The sequence below is a fragment of the Astatotilapia calliptera genome, chromosome 16, assembly GCF_964374335.1.
Source record: "Astatotilapia calliptera chromosome 16, fAstCal68.1, whole genome shotgun sequence".
In the NCBI taxonomy this organism is placed as follows: domain Eukaryota; kingdom Metazoa; phylum Chordata; class Actinopteri; order Cichliformes; family Cichlidae; genus Astatotilapia; species Astatotilapia calliptera.
In genome coordinates this window covers 538,503-552,482 of record NC_137437.1, presented here as the reverse complement: position 1 = coordinate 552,482, position 13,980 = coordinate 538,503, and the positions used below count along the sequence as shown (strand labels likewise).

The following is a 13,980-nucleotide window of genomic DNA, read 5'->3' as shown; positions in this document are numbered from 1 at the left end:
ACTACCTGAAAAACAGGTAGAATGATACTTTTGTATCGTTTGTTGCATTTATGGAGGGAGTGATGTATGCTGGGTAATGGCACAGCTAGCTACTGGGTGACTTTATTCACCCGCTTCGGCTGTTATCAGTCCATACAATGGGCGTTATTAGCACAAATCAGTCCCATAGATATGGGCCATCTCCTGCTAGATTGTTCAGAAGGTTGTTCTCATCCATCCAGATGGAGGATCACTAACAGGAGCGTGGAAGACTCCAGAATCCACTCTGGCTGCAATCCGGTGGATATGCAGTGTGTACAGGTAAGACCATTTAAACGGACAGCATTTATAGACTGACTATTAAAAGTCAGCGAGTGTCAGTAATGTTAATGTGGTTATGTTAGTAATACACAGAGTGCTAATATAACAGCTTTAAGATGCATTTGTAGATATTATTACGTGTTTTACCGTCTTTATGGTGCTAGCTTAAAGTTACGGTGTAAACGTTAGCTTATATTGGAGGAAAGCTGTTACTGGTTAAACGATGTTAGCACAGAAATATTAGCTTCTATCATGACTGATGAAGTTACTAGTTCATAAAGTTTCCAGTAAAGTGTTTAATCGCAGCCACAGACTGACAGCAAATATCTCGATTAGCTTCAGTGCATCTATAATAAATATGTGCAAGTTTCAGTGCTTCGTTTAAACTGTATGATACTTATACTGACCCAGGGTCAGTGTAAAATACAATCCTAGCTGTGTGAACAAAGCCTGGCTCCTTTAATCCTGCATGACAAACCTCAGGATGCAGGTTATTATTACTCTTTCCTGCTGGCACACCTGTCACACCAGAGAGTCAGCTAGAAACGTACAGTGACGTGGACATCATGCAAAGACTGCCAGACTCTGTAATACTGCAAATGATCAGTGACTCAGGTTATCACTGAACTTTAAACGGCACCTCTGTGTCTCTGTGTGCTGAACATCTAGGATTGAGTCAGGCTGCATTGACTGTGGGAGTTTAATGTTTTAAAAGCAGGTTGAAGACGGCTCAGAAACATTTGAAGATTAAAATTCAGCATTATGGCTGCTGGTGGTTTGTAAAGCCTCTACTCAGCTGTATTTTTGTTACTAATTCATGTTTGTTGTTGTTTAACACAGATTTCAGAAGAGCAAAGATGCTTAATAGTTTAACTAGATTTCATTTGTCAGTGTGGGACTGCTGAGTCACCTGAAGAACTCATTTCATTCATTCTCCACATGATGTTCATTTACAGAAATGTTTCACAGGAGCTGATTCCTCCCAAAGGGTGAACTAGTGTGTTTCCATAGATTACCCCTGTATGAATGTACTTTTAAATGAAGGCAAGTGTTTGTCCTTTTTTGTTCCTCAGGTACAGTACGTGATATCAAGGGCAGGCGGTCAACACTGGGGGTAGAAAAGAAGCAGACGTACTTCCAAGAGGGAGCTGCAGTGAGGTCAGAGGTCAGAATCTGAAACAGCTCAGGTTTATATTTTAGAGGTTATAAAAAATCAAAATGTATTTATGAAGAAACCTTTAAATAATAGTCATAATTCTGATTATTATAAGAAATATCAAACATGTAAGTGGATTTTCTGTTACACATATTGTGTTAGACCTGCAATAAACTGGCAGCCTGTCTTTGTCCTGTATCAGCTGGGATAGGCTTCATCCTCCCGCAACCCTGAATTGGATACATTGTATTCCAATTATGTAATCTGATCATTTACAAACTCAAGGTATCGAATCAAAATGTAAGTAATAATTATAAAATGGGAAAGCAGAAATAAGTGTGTCATAAATGTAAATGTGTGAGCTGACATAGAGGACAGCTACATGTAGTCTGAAAAACCTTTGTTGTCAAGTTTGCAGGTATATCAGCACGAGACATTCTTACATAGAAGAGACGTTAAAGTCTCTAACTCAGTGAAGCATTATTGGTCCCGTCTGTTTGGATAAATATAGTAAGTTGATGTTTGTCCATTTATTGACACATTTTCTTAAGTGCTTATCCAGCTCAGGATCACAGTGGAGCTGCAGCTGGATATGTTCACTAAATAAACCTTACAAAAGTTAACAATAAACCTGCATCCATGTACGTTGTTGTCCACAGGATGTGGAACATGTTAATAAATGTTTGTGTTTATGCCTGTGTCTTTCACAGGAGGCGCTGGAAGGTTTCCCTAATAGTTCCTGGTGAATCAAAGCAGAACCATAAAGGTTGCTGGACTGCATGATGGCCTTACCCCTGAGCAGTCATCCTGTTAAAGGAGGAACCAGTTAGAAGCTGTTTTCAAAGTAGCTGAGCAGATTTCATCTCAAGTAAGCAATTAACTGTTTGTTCATCTGTTCTGCCACTTAAAGAGCGTTTAAGGACGTCTTTTGAGTGTCCAGTTGAATTCATTCTACTGGCTCTCATGGTCATTTGTTATTATAGACATATTTTTCATGTTCATCCAGCTATTTAGTAAATTCTATCTATTTAGTAATATCCGTCAGCTATAAAATGTAATATAAATATAAAAATATCTAAATATCTCCTGTCTTTTATGTTTTAATGATGTAAGTCTGTTATCGTGTTACATTAGCATTCCTCACATATCAATGAGATGCTGTACAGTACAATCCTACTGACACAGCAGAGGGATAACGACGGCTATTCAACATCGTTACACGACACATTCGAGCTGCATGACGCAGACAAAGTGGCTAAATCATCTTTTTGTGGTTTATTGTCTTCAAACCAGCAGACAAAGCCGATTGCAGAAGATGTCAGAGAAGAACTTCTGGCCGTGGACTGAAAAGGTATTTTTTTCTTGTTATCAAAAGACATTTGGAGAGGCAGCTTCTACAACTGGTTGCGCTAAAGTAAAGCTTACAGTCTAAGAAATCACAGTGTTGATATTCAGCACAAAGAGAAAAGCTCACTTGTTTGAATTTATTTACAATCATAGTTTTATAAATTGTGACTGTAAACAGCTTTTACAGCTGTGATATTGTTTGACACTCGATATCAGGTGATGGGTTTAATTTAAAGGTTTCTGTGTCCCAATGAGCCATTTACACTGACCAGTGTCAGTTTAACTGTAACACATTCATTATTTAGATTCAACAAAGAAATAACTGAATGTAAAAATGGCAGCCCTCAGGCAGGTTTATAGAGATACATGCATGCATTATGAAATTTATGTATCCCAGATAATTGTTATTCATCTAGTCATGGCAGACCTACCTCTTCCTCCCAAGTTAACTGCAACCCAAAAGAACTAGTGGGGCTATTTACACACTCACAACCAGTGTGGGGTAAAAAGAGCCACCAAAAAGCTGTCAGCCACAGATGTGCTAGAAGAGTTAGAAACTCTACTTATGGAGAAACTTTCTAAGTCTAACAGGGGACAGGTACTCCTGCCCAAATAACATGATATAACCCCACATACAGCCCAGCCATAAAGTGAACCAAGTCATTTAGTTAAAGACAGCATGGGACCAAATGCATGTAACCAGCCTGCACCAACCTGACATTTCTTCCTTCTGAATTAAATGAATGGATGGATGAAAGTTAAATGACTACAAACCTAAAGCCACTAGTTCCCACACTGGAGCTCCCTGACACTGTGTGTTAACCGTATTTAGCTTGTATCAACAGTTGTAACAGGCTAAGCCACCTGAGACACTGCATTGAATGATTGTTCCTGTCTTAATGGTTTCAGCTGACTGGTTTCAGCTCAGATGTTCTGCTTTTTCCTTTCAGTAGATCAAAGCAGCTCCTTCTGCTTCCAATTTAGAAGAAGAAGAAGAAGAAGAAGAAGAAGGCGAAGGCTTCAGCGAAGTGGCGTTCATGGTCTCAGTGAACAGTCACGGTCACACACTGCATGTGGTTTTAAAAGCAACATGTCTGTTCACCACAACACTGGAGATGTGTAATATTAGTGCAGCTACGGTTTGTTCTTGAACATCAGTTCTGTTTTCTACTTTGATCACTTAGACCAAAAGTGTTGTTTTCAGATTCTTTCTTTTACATCTATAAAGCACCTGCTCATTTTTTATTACAATTAGTTTCACATAAATGTTAGTGTTTCCTTTATGATCTTTTAATGCTTACACTACACTGTACATGTCTACATTAGAGACATTTCTGTTTCCTGTTTCTGTTGACTCAGAGTTGTGAAATGTTCTTTTATTTGATGCACAATATGAAGCTCATAATTTTCTTACAAATAAAACTCTAATGACAAACATGAACAGCTGTGCTTATTTCTGTGACATAAGTTTTTGAATGTGTTCATATTTAGACAGTGTGCATCTGTATGCTGAAACTGTGATGGTGAACCTGAGGTGATGGTCAACAGAAGGCAAATATATATCAATATAAAACAATATTGAAGTAATGTCTTTACCCTCTGCAGCGTGTGCACGCAATCACCTTATTTACTGTAGTAAACGTGCACCGCTAGCTCACGTGACTGACTGTCTCCATGGTTACATCGTATATTATTAGCTATGTAAACAGCTTCCAAAGATACCGCCACAGCTCTCTGCAGCTGTAACACTTAAACACTTTGCAAGTCATTTCACGTGTTTGATAGTTATGAAGACAGAATATGTTTTTAAGGTCATGCTAGGCGGTTGCTATGGTGGTTGCTGTGGACTTGGGTGGACCGCGTCCGATTCCTGTTATTAGCTGTCCGCCGTAGGAAGGCTGCGTTCCATTTACAAGTAGTGACAGTCTGCCGCAACTCTAACTCAAACCCCGCTTTGTTCTTTAATTATAGGCCTTTTATAGCCGTTCATGACACGCACACACACATAAAGCACTTTGCCTCACCATGAGAATGCAAGTTTACCTAACCTAACCTTAAAGTATCTGATAGAGGATAGAAAAATGAAGCAACCAGAGATTTAATGATGAAGACTCTGGGTTCTGTAGTTCACGTTTTACAGTCCTGAATGACTCTTTGCATATGATTTATTGAAGAGGAGTTTAGAATGCACTTTACATTTAGACTGTTGCTGTTTCATTTTTTACATTGTTGCCGTGTTATGTCATGAATAAGGTTCACCTGCTGGGGGTTTGATGGATCAGCTGGACAATACAGTCAAAGACAGACTTCATTCATCATATGCAAGAATCCTAGTTGGATTTTTGTTGTCACTCATGTTTTTGAACCAAATATTGAAAACAATTCTGACAGCCTGGGTACCTGGTCAGGTGTACATTACCTTGTACTCAAGCATCCCAGGACAGAGCCCTGCCCCACCATGAGCCTGGGGGGATACGTGGTTATTAATATAAAAGGACCGATACTGAATATGAATATTTCATGAAAATTGAATTATAATACAAATTAGTAATAAGGGTTTCTCTGCGCCCTTCTCCACCCCATACTCAAAGAGCTGCGGGCAGAGAGGGTGACAGGCGAGGATGGCACTGAAGAGAAGATGCTGGGTTTCTGGAGTCTCCTGGTCCTGTCAGTATTAGTAGGATGTATCTGCTGTGTCTTCTCGTGGATGCTCACCTACCTTGACTCGTTCCAGCCTGGTATGGACTTCCCAACACTGCGGACAGTGGCCCACATCAGAGACGTTTAATATTGATTACATATGTCTGAATTGCTAACCCTAACCCTAGCTCAACAGACCACAATGCCCTGGACTGTCAGTATTATTACATGCTGTGAACATCCTTGATCACAGTTTATGTTGTAAAAGAGAAGGAATATTGGAAAGAAAGATCAACATTGTGATATTATTTCTTCCAAACTGAGCAGAAACATGCTTGTCAGACTCTCACAGCAAAGGATCAGACTCACTGTGCATGACAGCTCGGGCTGTGTTTAATCTTTGATTAAACACAGCCCGAGCTGACTGATTGTCAGTTGTTTAGTGCTTCTGTACAGTTAAGGTCACGTCTCTATTTCAGAATAATTAATAAGCAGAATACACTAAAAGTTGATTGTCTTCCAATATTCTAGCATAATTAAAAAACTTTGACTTTGTAAGTACATATTATTAGTCCTAATGCCAGCATGATTCTTCATAACTCCTGCTTTGAAATACTGAACTTTAAAATGTACCTGATGAAAGATCATTTACAGTGGCACTCTGTCAGGATCATTCTGACTGTAAGATCACTGTATTAATCTGAATCCTTCTGAAATGTGCTGTGAATGAATGCTGATGCAACTCACTGTGGGAAAGCTGTTAATAAAATGAATCTGTGACACATGCAACACATTCACAGAGGAAGAGGACACAAAGGGAGGACACGCAGAGGCTGTGTTGAAGTCAGAAATCCAAATCTTTATTAAAAAACAGGCGGCGGTAACAAACAGGAAGACAAGCAGTCCATCAAACAGTCTACAGGGTCAAACATACAGAGAATTCAAACAGCAGTAAAAAATAACCGGACACTGAAAAACTTAAAGCAATGTGTGACGCAATAAAAGGAAGCAGCGCAGTATATTCACTGAATTATCATCAATTACAAAAGAGAAAAACGATGATTTCTAAGGATCATTTTCTTAAATGCAGTTAGAGTGGTAAAGATGGAAACATACAGCATGTAAACTGTGTGAGTTTGTGAACTTTGTTAGTAACAAATGAGGTAAAAAAAACAAAACAGACAAAACACAGAAAGAGGCTCTCAGTATTCATTAATAATTAGAAAGAAACATTCTGGTCGTGGATTTTTACAGTCTCAGTTGCACTCGCTGTCATCATTATAATCATCATGACCAATGGCGAGGTCCTGAGGTGGGCGGGGCTGTCTCTGGTGATGTCACCATGAAGGAACAGCATCTGGCACGTGTTGCTGAAACATTACAAAAACAGCAAAAACATCTCCCTTTGATTCTATTTCTCCATTCCTGCTGAACATCAGGCAAGAAATATCTCAATAAATCACAGTAAAATGTAAAGCACATATTTTCTCTGCTTTGTCTAACCTCTGCAGAGCCTCTGTCAAGAAAAACATAACTGTAAGCATAAAACAAATATACATTTCATAACACGTCACTGGACAAACCTCGGTCAGCTGATTTCCTCTGTGCAGTGGAGACGAGCATCAGTCCGCAAGTCAAGGTGGTGAGATGGACTGGTGTCCTTTGTGACTCTGCTGGTTCTTCTGAGGAAACACCACCGTCTCTCCACACCGTCACCATCTGTGAGCACAAACTGCTGCTCTGCCAGCATGTAGGAATCACATATCACACACAGGGGTGAAGAAACATCAGAGCTCAACTTTGGATACTTTAGATCTAAACAGATCAAAGTAGCTCTTAGTTTCAGCAATCAGTGAGCAGACAAACATGATACCAAACTGATTCTGTATGAATACAATATGGTATTTTCAATACAGGTGTCAAATTAATTTATTAAAACTAATACAGGTATATGTATATTTTTTTTTGATAAATTAGTTTGCTAAATTATAAGAATATATATATATTTTTTTTCATTTAACAATTGCAACTGAAAGAAATTAAATATTGAACAAAAATATATTGTCACATTCTGAGCATGCTCAGCACGCTGACAGACTTGAAGTTGCTACAGATTTTAAGAAGTGATAATTACAGGGAAGAAACTTCTCTTTTTCATCCGTTTAATCAAACATTTGATGCCTCAGCTGTCTCAGTCTATAGCGTTCTGCAACTACAACTAACCTGAGGCTTGGATTTGGCTGCAGGTGCCCCTGTACATCCTTCTCAGCCGCACACATGCGAGTACCATTTAATCCCACTTCTTCCTGAGCTTTGCTTCATCACAAGACCAAAGGTGGCGTCCCGTGTCACAGTCTTATCATCATCCAGAAGAAACATTTGAAGAAACATCATGGAGAAGAAACATTTACACGCCTCCTGGTTTTGTTTTCTGAACCTGCAAAAAGACTGAGGACAACAAAGCCCAGAGAACACGAGATACACAACATCCAACATTCAGACTCAATGAAGAGCACCAGGTTGGTTCAGTTACAGTAGATATGAGCATACTTCACATCATATTTCAATTAAATATGAACAGGTTCCTCAAGGTTCATCAGAGTAACAAATCTATTTAAAATTAATGTAAGTTTGCTGCAGCTGTATGTATGAACATGTGTTTCTGTGCTCACAGTCCACCTCTCAGGAACCTGCAGTTCATTTTTAGTCTACTTTAAACAGACCTCACAAAAGGCTGATGTGGCTGGATCAGTAGTCTGATTTAAGTACGATACCTTTGGCCAGGGATTCATCTGGTGCATCGCTTCACTGCAGTCTTACGTATTTTCCCCACACCTGAATAAAAAATACTGATATATACAAATAACAGCTTCAGCTGATGCAGCCTGACTCAATCCTAGATGTTCAGCACACAGAGACACAGAGGTGCCGTTTAAAGTTTAGTGTTAACCTGAGTCACTGATCATTTGCAGTATTACAGAGTCTGGAAGTCTTTGCATGATGTCCACGTCACTGTAAGTTTCTAGCTGACTCTCAGGTGTGACAGGTGTGCCAGCAGGAAAGAGTAATAATAACCTGCATCCTGAGGTTTGTCATGCAGGATTAAAGGAGCCAGGCTTTGTTCACACAGCTAGGATTGTATTTTACACTGACCCTGGGTCGGTATAAGTATCATACAGTTTAAACGAAGCACTGAAACTTGCACATATTTATTATAGATGCACTGAAGCTAATCGAGATATTTGCTGTCAGTCTGTGGCTGCGATTAAACATTTTACTGGAAACTTTATTAACTAGTAACTTCATCAGTCATGACAGAAGCTAATATTTCTGTGCTAACATCGTTTAACCAGTAACAGCTTTCCTCCAATATAAGCTAACGTTTACACCGTAACTTTAAGCTAGCACCATAAAGACGGTAAAACACGTAATAATATCTACAAATGCATCTTAAAGCTGTTATATTAGCACTCGGTGTATTACTAACATAACCACATTAACATTACTGACACTCGCTGACTTTTAATAGTCATTCTATAAATGCTGTCTGTTTAAACGGTCTTACCTGTACACACTGCATATCCACCGGATTGCAGCCAGAGTGGATTCTGGAGTCTTCCACGCTCCTGTTAGTGATCCTCCATCTGGATGGATGAGAACAACCTTCTGAACAATCTAGCAGGAGATGGCCCATATCTATGGGACTGATTTGTGCTAATAACGCCCATTGTATGGACTGATAACAGCCGAAGCGGGTGAATAAAGTCACCCAGTAGCTAGCTGTGCCATTACCCAGCATACATCACTCCCTCCATAAATGCAACAAACGATACAAAAGCATCGTTCTACCTGTTTTTCAGGTAGTTGTTTACATTATATAATTTATTGTGTTCTGTATACGTCACTACAATGTGATTTGGAAAATGTCTAAATATACCGACAACAGGCACTTCCGCGGCAATCTCTTCAATCGGAGGACCCTTCACGTCAATTCCCGACGCGAGGGGGGTACCTGCGCGTCCATAAGTGCAGCAGAGGGAGCCTGACCATGCGTCACATGTTTGACGAGTTGGGAGTGAGAACGTGTTGCACTGTTCACACTTCTGCCCTCGGGACAGAGATTCAGAAGTGTGAAATCCAGAACATCCAGACTCAACAACTCCTTCTTCCCCACTGCCATCAGACTCTTGAACAGCTGACCTATTTTTGAACAGTAATAACAATTTTTTTGATTTAAGTTTCTTGAAGATGTTTCGCCTCTCATCCAAGATGTTTCTTCAATTCTAAACCAAATGGTGGCGAGTCACTTTTCTTTCCATCTTCTTAGTTTAGTAGATGAAAGTGAAAATTTGAAAAATTTATGCAGATAATTAATTTACATTTTAAACTTATATTGTACCGTAATTGTCATAAAGATCATGAACTGGATATTTATTGATTCTACCCTCCCAAGCACCAACTAAAAGAGCAACCCAAATTCCAGAACTCTAATCCATCACTAGACCTATGGTAAATGGACTGATTCTTACATAGCACTGTTCTACTCTCCTAGAGTACTCAAAGCGCTCTATACAACACACCGCATTCACACAAGCACTGATGTCTCTGTGTTCTCACTGCTTTCTAACTAACATACACTCATACTCAGATGGATGCATCGGAGAGCAAGTGGGGGTTAGTATCTTGCCCCAGGGGCAATTCTAGGATCAGAGCTTTGGGGGTGCTGAGCACCCAGAGAGCTGCCCAGCCAGGCAAGATAAACCTGTCTCTGTCAGTCCCTGCATCCTTAAATGTTGTCCCGAGTTCTCTCTGACTGTCTCTTTGGTACATTTAAACCCCTGTTCCTCCCTGTCCTCATTGTCTGTTGTCTTCGTCTCTGTTATCAGTCATCATAATTTTACCATCTCCGTGCAAGTCTGCAAATTTCTTTACTAAATCATAAGATTCTTGAATTCATCAAGTCTCTCTGTGCCTGGGTCCTCGTCACAAAACATGACATCACTGTTTTGTACATTTTAACACAATTTAATCCCACATTTGTGAAAGAAAAGCAAAACACTTTTTTGAAAAGTCTGTAAAAAAAACCATCAAATCTGATAAAGGTTATTTAAATGCTGCAAACGAAGAATGGATTGGAATAAAAAAATACATATCCTAACCTTAATTACTGGGGAGATTAATGAATGATGCTCATAGTGAGTAAAAAGTAAACTGACTGCATTTTTTGGAAAGAGATTCACTTTTAATGTGTATGTATAATATAATACAGATGCATAAAAAACACTTCCAAAACAGAATAAATTATTACAAATATATTAGAAAATATTTAAAAATATATATATAAAAATGGAGGCAACTTTGCCTGTGTCAGGAGTAGTGTCGTGGATGAGAGAGGGAGGACCCAAATGCTGGACTCACAGGTAGGTAGGTGAAGGTGGGTGTTTATTGCCGATGGAGAGAACAAACAGAACAGAGGTAGGAAATGGCTGGCTGGACGGCTGACTGAATGAACAAAGGACTGACTGAATGGCTGGCTGACTGAACGCAGGCAGAAACGACAACATAACATCAATGACACGACAGTGAATGAGTAGGTAACAGAGGGCTTAAATACACTGACTGATGAGGATGACAATGAGAGACCGGTGAGTACACAGCTGAACATAATCTGGCTAATGACACAAGACGAGCTGACACAGGAAAAGCAGGAAGTGAGCACATGGAAGTGGAAAAATAAACTGAACATGAACAAAACTGAAAACACTGGGTCACCGACCCAGGAACCCTGACAGCCTGTGGTAGAATGTATACAATCTATGAAAAAATCTTTACTGCAAACAATAATTTTACTAATTTAAAAATAATAATTTTGTGTTTTAGATTTATGAGTTTCATGCTTTCATAGTGGTCCTTAGGAGAGCTTGACATTTTCTCAGGTGGTCCACACTGTAAAAAGTTTGAGAAACACTGATAAGTGTGTGTGTGCTTTTGGAAAACATTTAAAGCTGCTGTACAGAATCTTTGAAACAAGCTTAAAACATGTTTAGAATATAAACAGAGCATCTGCTTCTCTTTACAGCTCCTCACTCCACCAGGGCTGTTTGGCACTGATAGTGTGCAAATGTGATGTACGTACTGCAGCAGTCATACAGACAACTGGACGGTCCAAAAGTTGGCCGACCTATTACTGGCTGAGGTTTCAGTAGAGTTGTGGCTGAACCACATAAAAATCTCCCCGATCAATGATAATGTTATGTTGGAATTTTGTTAAAGACGGTCAAAATGTTTCAACCCAGTTTGTTTAGCAGACTCTGTACAGCAGCTTTAATACAGGGAGGACACAACTTCCAGATTGTGAGTAAAATCAGGTTTTTTCTCTTTGTCAGTTTAACAGTTTGTTGTGCCTGTCACTGTTACCTGCTTCTTCCTGACCTTGTACTTTCTCCTCACGTTCCCTCTTTCCTCTCTCCCTCTTTGGACTGACAATCATACACAAATAGATTGTATTCAATTAGATGATAAATTACATTAATATGAAAAAAATTATATTAAGATCACTAACAAAAAGTCCTCTCTCAGTGTACTTTCAACCAAAAGGCAAATAACCAAACCACATGAACATCTAATAAAAGATATAAACATTGAAACACTGATCCAATATTATTCTTGATTCACAGATCATTTGATTTTACACTTTTACCTGAATGTGGCTCCTTTTTTTCAAAAAACTTCCTTATATCCATTATGAACCTGGCTTTCTCTCTGTACACACACACACACACAACAGGAGTTATAAGGTTAATGGGCATCCAGTTAGTTAGCTAGTTAGTATCCATTACAAACAGGACAGTGGTAACCAACAGTAGGCTATGGACAATTATAAGTTTTAGATTTTAAATAGGCTGTATACATTTCAATGGGAGCAACAGGACAGTCAGATGTCGCTGAATTTACTACAGAGCAGGACGGATTGTAGGTGTCATGAAACGCTGTGTGGCAGGCAGGAGATGAGGACTCAAAGTGCAGGACTCACAGACTCAGGGGATGAACTCAAAATCACAGCTTTATTTGCTGGTCACATAAAAAACGAGCAGACAAAGTAAACGAAGCTAAACTGGGGAAACAATGAACTAAAACTCACAGGGAGATCCACACAGCAAGAGAGACGACGCAACAGTGACTCAGAGAAACACAGGGTTTAAATACACTGGGAAGTAACAAGGGGAATGAGACACAGGAGGACACAGCTGGGAGAAATCAGGACTGACGAGACAAGGAAGCAAAGCAGGACACATTCACATAAGACACGGACCTTCAAAGTAAAACAGGAAGTATGACACAGAGACGTGAACTTGGCACAGTGGAGACAGCAACTAAGGCTCTGTCCCAATTCAGAGTCTGCACGCTTGAAGTACGCATTTTAAGTGCGGTTACGTCACCGCCACGCGACGACGGCTGTCCCAATTCGAAGTGTACTTCAAATGCATACTCCAAATGCGCCGTTGATTTCCCCAAATATCAAGCGTGGTCCGGTGCACGCTTCGTGGTCCCATATATCCCACAATTCATAGCGCGGCGGTGGGTGTGGAGAATTTTGCCGCAAAATACGGCAGAAGGGAGCGGCCGAAGAGGGTTTTTTTTTTCAAACTTTATTGAAATTATAAAGCGAACAGTCAGTCATTCCAGTTCAGTTTGTACAGTAGACATACAAGGCAAATAAGAGTAACAATATACAGTACAATGAAATAAGAAGGATAAATAAATAAAGGGAAAAAAAAGAAAAAAGGGGGGGAATGTGACAGACTTCATAACAACTTTGTATTTGAAAGTTGTGACAGCTCATTCGTTAAACATTTCTGAATGAATTTCAATCAATGATAAACCTTTTTTATTGGAAGTTAATTTAAGAGAGTTTAAGTAATATTCAATTTCAATCAAAAACAAATTAAATGATGGGATTGAGTTTTGAAATTTACATTTATGTATATGGAATTTCCCTAATAAGATGGAGCGGCCAAAGAGTGAACTGTCAAAAGTACTGAATATGACGTCACTTATTTATGTGCGAATGTTTAATAATTAAAGTCAGTCATATATCCACAAACACAACAAGCTGAAAGTCAGTGATATATGTATATGTGTGTGTGTATATAAAAACACCCAGCACGCCCCTGCGGGCGGTTTATCCTTCAAGCTCGGGTCCTCTACCAGAGGCCTGGGAGCTTGAGGGTCCTGCGCAGTATCTTAGCTGTTCCCAGGACTGCGCTCTTCTGGACAGAGATCGCCGATGTTGTTCCCGGGATCTGCTGGAGCCACTCGCCTAGCTTGGGAGTCACCGCACCTAGTGCTCCGATTACCACGGGGACCACCGTTACCTTCACCCTCCACATCCTCTCGAGCTCTTCTCTGAGCCCTTGGTATTTCTCCAGCTTCTCGTGTTCCTTCTTCCTGATGTTGCTGTCATTCGGAACCGCTACATCGATCACTACGGCCGTCTTCTTCTGTTTGTCTACCACCACTATGTCCGGTTGGTTAGC

The 13,980-nt window shown here is 39.8% G+C and overlaps 2 long non-coding RNA genes across 5 annotated transcripts in view; one reads left to right on the top strand and one right to left on the bottom strand.

The window, feature by feature from the left end:
- LOC145421022 (uncharacterized) overlaps window positions 1-4,244 on the top strand; it is a 104,285-nt gene extending 100,041 nt beyond the window's left edge. The window contains exons 2-5 of one of the 4 annotated variants that reach the window (XR_013902283.1): window positions 222-300; window positions 1,374-1,465; window positions 2,167-2,324; window positions 2,750-4,244. This is a non-coding gene — a long non-coding RNA (uncharacterized LOC145421022). Of the gene's footprint in view, window positions 1-55; window positions 301-1,373; window positions 1,466-2,166; window positions 2,325-2,749 lie in introns of those variants that run through there. The other 3 variants (XR_013902285.1, XR_013902282.1, XR_013902284.1) reach the window with 3 other exon arrangements.
- The window catches only part of LOC145421025 (uncharacterized), a 353,506-nt gene that overhangs the window by 215,178 nt on the left and 124,348 nt on the right, over window positions 1-13,980 (bottom strand). The gene's annotated exons all lie outside the window — the stretch shown is intronic.